Here is a 12,665-nt window from a genome sequence, read left to right as displayed (position 1 = left end):
GCATAGGTTTAATTATGTTAGTGGGCCTCTAGAAGGCCCAAGCTTAAGATAGAACCCGGCAATTTTAGTTAATTTTTGTTCCATAAGAAAAAACGGGTGAAATTATGAAACAGGACCTATGGGAAAGTGTTTGAAAATGCTATAGGCTAAATTGAAGTGGCCAAATAACTAGGAGTGCAAAATAGGAGGATTTGCATGACAAACCTCCCTTTTACATGAAGTGGCCGGCCATCATGTTGTTAAAGACAATATGTGCACTTGATATCCATAATTTATGGTACAAATTGATAAAAAATTGATAATGGATTAGGTAAATATTCCATGATAGGCATGATAAGCATTATGGGCATTTTTTTATTGACATTATGGCATAGGTATGGCACAAATAATATAGGTTATTTTGTGTCATAAAATGTTGGGTAATAAAATAACAAAAGGATTAAAAGAACAAAGTTTTGTCCATCTTTGTTCATCATAGCCGAAAGTTAGAGAAGAGAAAGGAGAGGAGAAAGCTCTTGAGTATTCGGTCACTAGGAAGAGGAAAATTGAAGGTAAGTTCTTGGTACCTTGCTTCTATTTTGAGGTTCATGAGTTCTTCTTGATTCTACCTTAACTCTTGAAGCATATTTTGGTTTTTAGTTGTGTTGTGAGCATTTAGTCATGAATTAAAATGAAGGAAATGGTTGTTGTTTCATGTTCTTTTGATGAAAAATGGAAGATAGGTGAAGTTGAGCCAAACAAATGAGCATGCTTGTGCCTTAGATGCTAAAAGGAAAAATCGGCTAACATGTTGTGCTTTAAAATGATGAAATGGAGATTATACTTAAGTAAAATCATAGATATGTGATGATTGATTGGTGATATACATGTTTAAATAACATGCATGCAAGGTATGTGTGAAAGAGTGATTTGGTAATAAATCTGCTTGGGCCAGCAGCAGTAACGTGACTTTGGAAAATCACCATAAATTGTGGGAGATGAATTAGAAGCTGAATAAATTATGTAATTAAATATTATTGAGTCTAGTTTCAAATGAAATAAACAAGAACATATTTTAAATTTTTTACAATGACAAATTTGATTTGTAATGAAGAGTGGTCAAATTAGTCAAACAGTGAAACATGGGAAACTTTGAGAAAAATCTGGTATTGATTGGCTAAACCAAAAATTCTGAAAATTTTATCGATAGAAGATATATGAGTCTATTTTCAGGGAAAATTAATGGAACTTGATTTGGAGTTTCGTAGCTCTAGTTATAAATGATTTAGTGACTATTGCTCAGGAAGACAGCTTGCAGTGAAATTATGATTATGTGGTAAACACTGACAAAAAAATTTGTTAATGAGTTGCTTATTGATTTCTTGTAAGCTTACTCTGATATGTAGGTGTGGTTGGCCGAATATTGTAAGGGGTTAATACGTAGTTCGTATTTGAATAGTTAGATTAATGTGTTAGTAATCCAATTGTAGGCGGTTCGTGTGTGGATCTCGTCAGCATATCGTCGCAAACAGGTGTGTAATTGACACCCTCTCATAGACTAGATTGGCAAAAGCCGAAATGCCGAAAAGTCGATATTTTAGGAATTTACGAGTGTGCGAATGCTCGTAAGATAGTTGAGTTTGAATATTTGGTAATCTAAAGTAATAAATTGCAGTACGCACGATTTCGTACATTTTGATAATTTGGGCTTAATGGGCCAAAGATCGGGTTCATGGGCCAACGGGCCCAATTCGGTAAGTATGCGCTAAGTATTTTGATAGTACGTAAATAGTTAGGATATGCATGAAAACCCTAAAAGCAGCTAAATTACTATAATACCCCTATGTATGGAAAATTACTGTTATACCCCTAGGTGCAAAATTACCGTTATACCCTTAGGGTTAATTTTGACTGAAAAGCATGACGATCTAATTCTGTATGATGTATGCCATGATTATATATCTGTTGCATGGGGACATGGGTTATATTATGGAGGAAGCGTCCTGGTGGCTATGCCACAATTATCTGATCTGGTGGCTCTGCCACATATATCTGTTCTGGTGGCTATGCCATGATTATCTGATCTGGTGGCTCTGCCACATATATCTGTTCTGGTGGATTTGCCACGATTATCTGTATCTGGTGACTCTGTCACATTATCTGTTCTGGCAGCCATGCTGCTTATTTCTGTGGTGTGTAGCGGTTGGGTGGGTCGAGTAGCCTCCCCACATGGTGTAAGGCTGGTACGGGGGTGTTATGGATGAATCTGGGTTGGGTTTCTGCATAAACATGTAATATCTGTTCTGTTCTGTTATGGGCCTGTGGGCTTCATTCTGAAATCTATTCTGGGCTAGGGCCAACTTATTCTGTTTCTGTGGTTTGAGTTGATTTAGACTATGGTTGGGTTATTTTACACACTGAGTTTTCCCAAACTCACCCCTTATTTTTTATCCACGTAGGTAAACCCCAACCATATTGGGCTTGGAGCTGTGAGGGAATTTAGAGTGGCCACACGTTCTGCAAATTCCTGTTTTCTTCCAGTGAATTGGACATCTTTTCTTTTATTTTTATGATTTGGTTTTTAAGTTGTAATAAGGACGCTTAATTATTTTTGATGGTTTTGATATGTTTTATTAAGATAGGTATTACTTATATTAACTTTTGGAATTGGATAGCTTTAGGGCGCGTTTTCAAAAACAGTAATTGATTTCAAAATAACACAACAAGCAAAGCTTCCGCAATGAAGATATTTTCCAAAATTAATCACTTTTCCTAAAAAGGACTTAATCAAATAGGTTTCCTAGAAATATACATGACGTTAAGGTGTGGCAATGGCAGTGTGCATGTCTAGGATTGGATCTGAAGGGAGCTTGGTACTTAAGCAGTCCGATGGACTCACCTCCTCTTTTCCAGTTTCCTACCTGGTGCACAGCTTCCATCCACTTTAACCTATAATGAAATCATCTTTTAAAACACTAAGTAAGTTTTTCTGGATCAACAATATAAAATGTTTTGAATGCTTCGATGTGGCATGTCGGATCCGACCATAACGTCTGGGCCGGGTTTGGGGTGTTACAAGTTGATTTGGAATGCCTATTTTATGACATGTTTTGGTGCCAATTGGGTTGATGTAGGTTTAAGCAAGTTTGGGTGGCAAAAAGGCTTGGTAAATAGCCTATTTTTGTCCACACGGGCAGAGACACGAGCGTGTGTCTCAGCCGTGTGTGACACACGGTCGGGTTATACAGTCGTGTGTTCCCTGGTGTCGAATTAAAATCAAGTTAATATGCTCCACACGGGCGTGTGACATGGCCGTGTGGCATAAGTCAACATACCCTACAGGTTGGCACGACTTAGCACACGGCCTAGCACATGGGGGTGTGAGGCCATTTCGAAAAGGCACACGGGTTGGTCACACGAGCGTGTGGTTGGCCATGTGACCCAAGTCAGGGAGTTACATGGGGTCGAACATGAGCTGGGACATGGCCATGTGATCCCATTTTGAATGTCCACACAGCCTGTGACACGGGCGTGTCTTTGGTCATCCGTGTGAGACACACGGTCGAGCCACACTGGCATGTGTCCCCTGTAGTTTGAAAAATTTTCTAAGTTTTGTAAAAATTTCCCGAGTTATTGGTTTAGTCCCAAACCACTTCAAATGCATGTTTTAGGCCTCGTAGGCTCGTATTAGGGACAATATGAATGATGTTGAATGATGATTTTATGAAATTCAAAATGTATGTGAAATGTATGTTTAATTGTTTAATAAGTCTAGTAATGCTCCGTAACCCTATTCTGGTGTTGAATATGGGTAAGGGGTGTTACACGTGTGGCTCATATGGCCAATGACACACTTGTGTCCCATGACGTGTGGGCATTCAATGTGAGGCACATGACTGTATTCCAGCCAGTGTCCTTACCCGTGTAACTCTCTAACTTGGGTTAGACGGCCAGCCATACACCCGTGTGCTAAACCATGTGGACAATTTAATTTTCAAAAATTAGGTGCAGGGGGTTACACGGCCAGGACACACGCCCATGTGCTGAGTCGTGTGTCTCACACGGCTGAGACACACCCGTGTGCTCAATTCTGAGCATTCTGTTTCTTAAATTTTAAGATGCAGGGGACACACTGCCAAACCACACGCCCATGTGGATGGCCGTGTGTGACACACGGTTGAGACACACACTCGTGTGTCTGCCTGTGTGGACAAAATAAGGTCGTTTTTCCAAGCCTTATTTCTCACCCTTTTTACCTTGCACCTACATCAACATTTCAATATATTCACCAACCAATTCAAGGCATATAAATCAATCTAATGATCAAGTTTTATGCATGATACATTTACTCTTGCTTTCAAGTATCATTTTTATATTAAAATTATATACTTACCCAAACTTAATTGCATCTAATATATTAAACCAAACATATTCATATACTAAATATAATAAACTTCATGCACAATTATGCATTAAATTTACTATCACTAGCCATTCCAATGGTTGGTTACAACCAAAACATTTACATACCCTCATTTATTATCATTAGCCTATACATGCCATTACACCAAGGTAAGATTCCTATTTATACCAAAACAAACTGGAGGATAGTGTGGTGATGCTCCGACCGATTTCCAACCCTCGCGAGGTTTCGAGTACTATAAAATAGAGGAAAATTAAATAGAGTAAGCATTCAATGCTTAGTAAGTTCATATAACAAGAATTTAACTTACCAATCATACTCGTATAAATAAATATATATATCATGTATCCCAAATCATTTTAGCCAAATGCCTAAGAACAAATTCTCATCAAGAAAGTTAGTATTATAATTCTCATGAATATCAAGAAAACAAAGATGAACTCATCATATAAAAATATCCAAGTATTTCAGGATATTTGAGAGATAACTCATATTTAGCTCATATTTTCTTTCATCAGGAGTTTTATCTGTTGAATCATTGAAATATCGATGGATACCCAAGTAGTATGCTCATAGGATACAAATCAGTGTCCCATCAATTCATATAAAGGGGTACCCTTTAGGGCATATAATCAGAAAGCACACTCTCGAGCCATATAATAGAATACTTGATGAGCCATGTAACAGGATGCTTATCAGGGCTAAATAGGAAACTCATAACAGTTTAGAACAGGAAGCTCATTGAGCTTAACAGGTAACTCCGAAGAGTTATTAATAGGGAGCTCTGGATAACATAACAAGGAGTTCAAGTGAGCCATGTCAGAAAGCTCATAAGAGCCTATATCAAGATGCTTACGAAGAGCTACGTTTGTGTCCGCAATAAATCTTAAACCATAACCAATTGAATTGTGTAACAGGACGCTTACAAAGAGTTGCAATAGTGCGCAACACATGCGAGATTACTACCGATCAGGATACTCGTAGGAACTATATAACAAGATGCTCGAGAGGGCTTATAACAGGATTGCTCGTCTGAGCTATATTCTGTCTGCAACATATGCAGGACCACATTCAATATGGGAAATCATGTATCCATCAAATTTCATTATTCAAACGGAACTTAACATTTTACAGACATTATCGGACATGTGATTATTTCATACATTTATAACATTTATATAATTCATATAAATACATACTACACTCAATTCAATCATAAAAATAAATACAATTTAGTTACACGAACGTACCTCGTCACTTGTTCATTTATGAAAATCTACTAATCTGTCACATTTTCTTTTCCTCGATCTAACTCTTTATTTGATATTTCAGGATCTATATGAATGAATTTAACATCAATTTAATCCATTTCATACTCAATTCAACTCAATTCACTTCCTAGGCAAAATTATCATTTTGCCCTATACTTTTTATAAATGACAATTTTGTCCTTAGGCTCGGAAAATAAAATTCATACAATTTTATCCTTATTCCAAGCCTAAATTTTTTTTACATATAACATTTACAACACATATATTTCATAAAAATCAGAATTTTTTCATGAATTTTACATCTTTACAATGTAGTCCCTAAATCACAATTTCATGAAAATTCACTTTACAAAAGTTGTTTATCTATCAACAACCTTTCATTTTCTACCATAAATTTCAAATTTTCAGCATATTCATACATGGAAAAATTTCTATACTTTAATATCTTTTCAAATTGATCCCCAAAATAGATAGATTAGGTTATTCTGATCTCAAAAATATAAGAATTACTAAAAACGGGACAAGATTACTTACCCAATTAAGCTAAGAAAGCTTTTTTTCTCTTTCCTAGGGTTTCCATGCATTTGGAGATGAATATGATATAAAATGATGATATTAAACATTTATTTAATTTATCATCTTTTAATTTTTTTCACTTTCCAATTTAGTCATTTTTTTTCTAATTTTCCATGGATGATTCACCAAAAATATCTACTAACTTTTCTTAATGGTGTAATTACCATATAAGGACCTCAAGTTTTGAATTCCATAGCTGTTTCATACTTATAGCTATTAGAACTCAACTTTTTCATTTTATGCAAATTGGTCTTTTCCACAATCAAACATCAAATCGATAAAATTTTCTTAATGAAATTTTCATACGTCATTTCTATCATAATGCAATTCATGCAATAATATTAAAAAAAATCTTTCTGACTCGGACTTGTGGTCTCGAAACCACTGTTTTGATTTCACTGAAAATGAGTTGTTATAGAGTTTTTCCCAACATGTCACTATTTATTACATTTTAAATCTAATTATACAATTTTAAATTAAACATTTTTCCAAGTCCCTACAAATATAGCCTTTTTAAAATACCCTACTATATGCATGTATGTTAAACTAAAGTTTTCGAGGTAATTGCTTGTTAAATATTAAATTGTGAATTAGTCTTGTTGTTGATTGTTGATCAGAGTAGCGCAACAGAAGCTTAATATTAGGTTTTTATTAAATATTTCATGATTAATTGTGTGGTGTGATTGGTCGGTTGCTGTATTTTGTGGTGGTTTAAATGAAGAGTCTCTTTAGTGGCTAAAGTGACGTTTGAAATTTGAGTCGGACTGTCCCAATTAGGTTTGAGGCGCCATAACTAATAACAAAATTAAGCCTATAGTATAAATTTAATTACATCAACTGATGGGACATCCTGACCTTACGCATGAGACACCATTTCAAATTTATCACTCTAACAAACTACAAGTTGTGGTACCAACTGTCATGGGCTCGATTTTAACAAAGCAAATTGCATGACCTTAGGCATTTTCTTAGTTTTGAAAGAGATTATCCAAGGATTAATTTAATCACTTTAGATTATTATTTAATTGGACGACTAAATTAAATAATTGTGTCTAAAGTAGATAATTAAACAATGGTTTCAATTTGGATTAGACTTTTTAAGTATCCGTGAGTTTGAGATCACCAATGAAGATTATTTGGTAGAAAGTTTAGATTGATTAGAGTTCAAATCTGATTGATTGAAATGTCTAAAAACCATTCTAAAAGGATACCTAGGACATAAACATCTCCCAGCAACATCATACAAAATTATACATAAGTACTATGATTGAATTTATTGTAATAGAAATCACAGGAAGTTTTTTTTTATTAAATATTTTTTAAAAAGGGTAAAGTACACTAGCAGTTGCTCAACTTTAGTTATAATAATAAAACAATCACTAAACTTTAAAAAGTTACAACTCAGTCACTAAAATTTAGAAAAATGACAAATCAGTCACTAACATTCATTTTCCATACAGACGTAACAGAAAGCTAAGGTGGCCTGATAACTTGCCACGTTGACCCAAGAACAAATAAGGGCTAAACTAGAATTTTTTTAAAGTAATGAAAATTTTGCAAAACAAAGATCACACTATAACACCTAGAACGATGAAAATGTGCAAGTGTACACAATCACAACAAGTAATAAAGTGACAAGTAAATGTCGAGTTATCATACCCATAGGGACTATGAAAGAAAAATATTTATGAAATGTAAATCAAACACTTTGGTAATGGGGAAAATATGTTGTTTTCAAGAAGTGATTTAAAAATTAAGAATTAACTAAGTAATAAAAATTAAAATTAAAAAAAATTCCAATGCATGATTTCAAAAAGATGAGTTTTAATCAATATCACATAATTGTATTAGATCGATTACATTCCTTAACTTAGAATTACTAAACCCATGTTCATGTTATTACGAATATTTCCACAACAACTTGGTAATTTGTTAACTACTGCACATACATACTTACTAAATTAACCAATTTCTTGAACATTTCTAAATGTCAATTCAAACAATTAATCAATCTTCATAAGCACATATAAGATTAAGTGAGGTAACAATATATTTCTATATTGAAACAATTTAATCACAATAATCTTACAAGTTATGCAAGGCTAATGTACCATTTAATACCATCGCTAATTTAACCTTCAGCTACCTTAGAAGATTAAACATGCACCAATTAAATATTATGTCAATTAATTATAATTTCAATATGTTTAATAATTAATTCATTCATTACCGTACATTTTATAATGCAAGTAGAACATAAGCATGATTTTATTTAATTGAACAACTTACTAAGGCCTATAACAAATTTTAATAATTTAAGTGGTTAGAATGAAATCAATCTAACATGAATTAAATTTAAGCCATTTTAATTAGAACAAGAACAACAACACAAAAATTATTCATATGCATAATCACAATATAAACAAGAAAATTAAAGAGAAGGGAACTAGGAAGCAAATCCAGTATTTCTCTAAAGCTTAGATTAGTGTGTTCCTCTTATTCTCTGCTCATTCTGTTGAACTGAAGCCTCCATGAAAAATTGAATGCTACTACTCCAAGGTGGAAGAAAGCTGTTTTCCAAGAGAGAAATCGGCAAAGGAATGAAACAAGAAAAATGGGAAAACAAATAAGGGGAAGGAAGAGAGAAAGTGAACGAAAGAGATAGAAATGTGTGGGAATGAATGGTATGTTGAATGAGCAGGGAAGAGGGGTATTTATAGGTGTGAATGGCTGCTAAAAATAGCAAATAAATTTCAGCTATTCACTTTCCCTTGGCCGACCACACATGGTGCAAAGTTTGAATGTTTCAACTTTGCTATATTTAGCTTGGGGCAAAAAGATAAAGGCACAAAAAGTGAAGGAGTTTGAATAACATTTACGAGAAGCTCAAGGACTATTTTTTAAGTATGAAAATCAGCTAAAATTAGCTTATGGGATCAGCCATAGGGACGGTTTTGGGCTGCCAACTTGCTTGGTGGATCAATCTTCAATACTTAGCATACTGGGCCACTTTTTCCTTCAGGCTTTATATTAATTTTTAACCCAATTAATTTTGGATAAAAATTAAATATAAATTAAATAAAATAATAATTATTTATATCGTCCTTGGCTGGAAAAAAATTAATCAGCCTTGCTCTTGGTGCACTTGATGCAAAAATTACCCCAACAGTTCAAGCCTTTTTTAAGTGTCTGCCAAGCCAATTTTCACATTTTATGCAAAACTATCGAAAATAAACCAAATTTGTGAAAATTTATTATAAAAATAATTAAAATTCCATATGTTAATAATTTAAGTACAAATTAATTATTTTATAATTAAAGTATAAATTTCGACAAAAAATACTATGAAATTGCATGAATTAGATCTCTAAAGGTGTTGAAAAAGTCTATATATTTTTGTGTTTCCAATGCCCCAAATTTCTTAGTTTTTAATTTCGTTGGTTGTAAAGTAATTTTATTCGGTGTGTTGGTTAAGTGCCTTGAAATTCTGCTCTAAATCCTGGGTTCAAACCCCATGTTTTGTGATTTTTCTGATTTAGATTTTTTGTTATGTTCAAGTTTAGTCTTTGGGCTTATCTATTACTTTTGTTAATTTGTTAATAAGAATGAGCCTGTTGATTTAATGTAAGGTGTTTGTTAGCTTACCTTTTGGTCCTATGTTCGAATCCTGTTATGCGCGAATATGAAGTAATTTTTGTTTGGGTCTTTGTTGGGTATTAGAGTTCTATTTAAATTCTATAAAAAAAAATCTAATAGTTGGGATTTGGATCAAATTAGAATATCTTATTTATTTTATTTTATTTTTAATTTTAATTTCACCAAATCCTTATCCCTTTTCTTTTGCAAACCGTTAGAACCCCACTCCCCTTTTTGCTTTTCACTTTTTTTCCTTCACCCCTCTTGTGCTCTTTATTCTTATTTCTTTTATTTTTCTTGTTCTTTCTTTTTGTTTTGGAAGCCTTTTTGTTTTGATAATTTGTTGTGGGTTTCGTGTGGACTTTGGGTTATATCTCTATTTCGATCGTAAGGCAATTAATAGTGCAAGTTCATCGTTGTTTTTCTGACATTGTTCGTTTTCGCTTAGTCTTTGTTAAGAATGAACTCTAATGTTTAGTTTCACTCTATATGTTATTAAGTGTTTACTTGGGTTTCTTCTTAGGTGAAGGGGTTGTGAATCAAGACCCTCCGGTGATATAATTGTCTTTATTATTTGTTGGTTGGTGAATGGTAAGGGTTCGAATTTGACTCTTGGACTATTCTTTATGGAAAATGGGGTGTTTTGGAGTAAGATTTTAGGATTGAATTGAGTTGTAATTGGCTTGTTTTAATGTGAATGTAGGGTTTGGAGTGCATTAATTGTAAGGTTCATCGTTTCGGCAATCAGGTGTTGGAAACAAACAAAAAAATTAAACGAAAATCAATAAAATCGTAAAATATGAGCTATTTTTGAAATTGCCCAATGCCACATGGCCGTGTGGTAGACCGTGTGGCTAGGTAGTGTAGAGCACAAGGTCGTATGTCTTTCTGCATTTCGTGTGGATAGGTTGTATGGAGCACACGACCATATGTGTTTTTGCATCCCATGTGGCTAGGATGTGTAGAGAACACAACCGTGTGTGTTTTTTGCAGCCAGTGTGGCTTGGCCGTATGAGATTTTATAGACCGTGTGAACCATATAGGCTAGCTTTTTGGTTAATTTTTAGGCCCAATTTGGGGTCAATTTAGGGACTCAATATTTCGGTCTGTAGGGTTCGTTTGGGGCCGAAAAATGTAAGTTTAGTACAATATATTATATGGACAGGCTTAGGAGGTATGTTAAATATGATATGTTATAATTAAAACCATATACTATGTTATGGATTATATGAAAGTATGTGTGTACGCATTCTATATGATATATGTAAGTATAATATATGATTATGTATGTGTTTTGGGTGGGATATGATATGATGGAGGAAGTGTTATATGATAGTTATACTGCAATTATAGCGGCTAGTCTGCAAATTTATGTATGGCAGCTTAACTGCAATATATGGGTGGCACACTGCCACATATTGGTGTGATTGGATGGATGGACTCTTGTTGTCCTACATGGTGTGATTGGCGAGCCAAAGATGGTGTATAGCAGATGGGGGTAGGACATGATATGATTTGATATGCTATCCTATGCTATGCTATGTTACGATATGATATGATATGATATGATATGATATGATATGATATGATATGATATGATATGATATGATATGATATGTTATGATTCATTATGATATGATAAGTTATACTTCAATTTGAGTTCCGATATGTTGTAAGACAATTTGATGATTATATTGAATTGTACTGAAATTATGGGCCAAATCACACATTGGGCTTAAAGCTCACACCTTGTTTGCTTCGTTTCAGGTGATCTTTTGACTTAGGATTAGACAGTGACTTTGGAGCTCGGGTTTCAGGATTTGGGCTTAAGTACTATGGACTTCATTTGTTTTGTTTATTATAGACATTTAGGACTTTTCTTGGGTTTTGTTTATTTTTGGGCATTTTATAATTTGTTTAGATCGTTAGGACCATTCTAGTTTTTATAATGCAAAAGCCTTTACCTTTTGAATGACGCTTAACTAAAATAACTAGAAGAAAAAGAACCATGATTTTACAAACAATACACTATAAGGTTTTTTGCTACAAAACTAATTGAAAATTTTTAAAGTAATTTGTCTTGCAAATGTTCAAGTAAATTGGTTTTGATTTTTGTAATATTATATAAGTAAATTTTCTTTTGCTTGTACGATGTAACCTCCATAATCCAACTGTAAAGTCTAAGGGCAAGTTTGGCAACGCTTTTGAAAAGTGCTTTTGAAAAGTTCGGTTTAAAATTTGAGTGTTTAGCATTGTTGTCAAAAAGTGCTTTTGAGAAATAAAATGTCCATTTTAGACATGTTATTATGAAGTAACAAATATGCATTTAAATAATAATTAAATTAGTTAATATTACTATATTTTAGTAAGAATATAAAAAAATTATTATAATTTGTTGTTAATATTTTAATATATGAAATATAAATTTTAAATTTTTAAGCAATAAATATTAATTATTTATAAAATATAATTAGAATATATAAACTATATTTTAAATATTTAAATATAACCATTAAATATCTGTAATTAGTATTTTAAAAAATTATTTTTAATTAATAATTTTAACACATTTGTAATTAAGTACTATGTTATTGGAGGGGTGAAAAAGTAATTAAGCACTAAAAGTGCTTTTGGGAGAGGAAAAGCTAAAAATTTTAGCTTCTCCTTTTCAGAAGTGCTTTTCAAAAGCACTTCTAAAAAGCCAAAAATTTCAGCTAAAACATCTTGTTTATCACAGTTTTTCTTGCAAAAGTGCTTTTAGAGCCAGAAGTGCTTTTTTT

Source organism: Gossypium hirsutum, chromosome A02 (genome assembly GCF_007990345.1).
Source record: "Gossypium hirsutum isolate 1008001.06 chromosome A02, Gossypium_hirsutum_v2.1, whole genome shotgun sequence".
In the NCBI taxonomy this organism is placed as follows: Eukaryota; Viridiplantae; Streptophyta; class Magnoliopsida; order Malvales; family Malvaceae; genus Gossypium; species Gossypium hirsutum.
Note: the sequence above shows the minus strand (reverse complement) of the source record.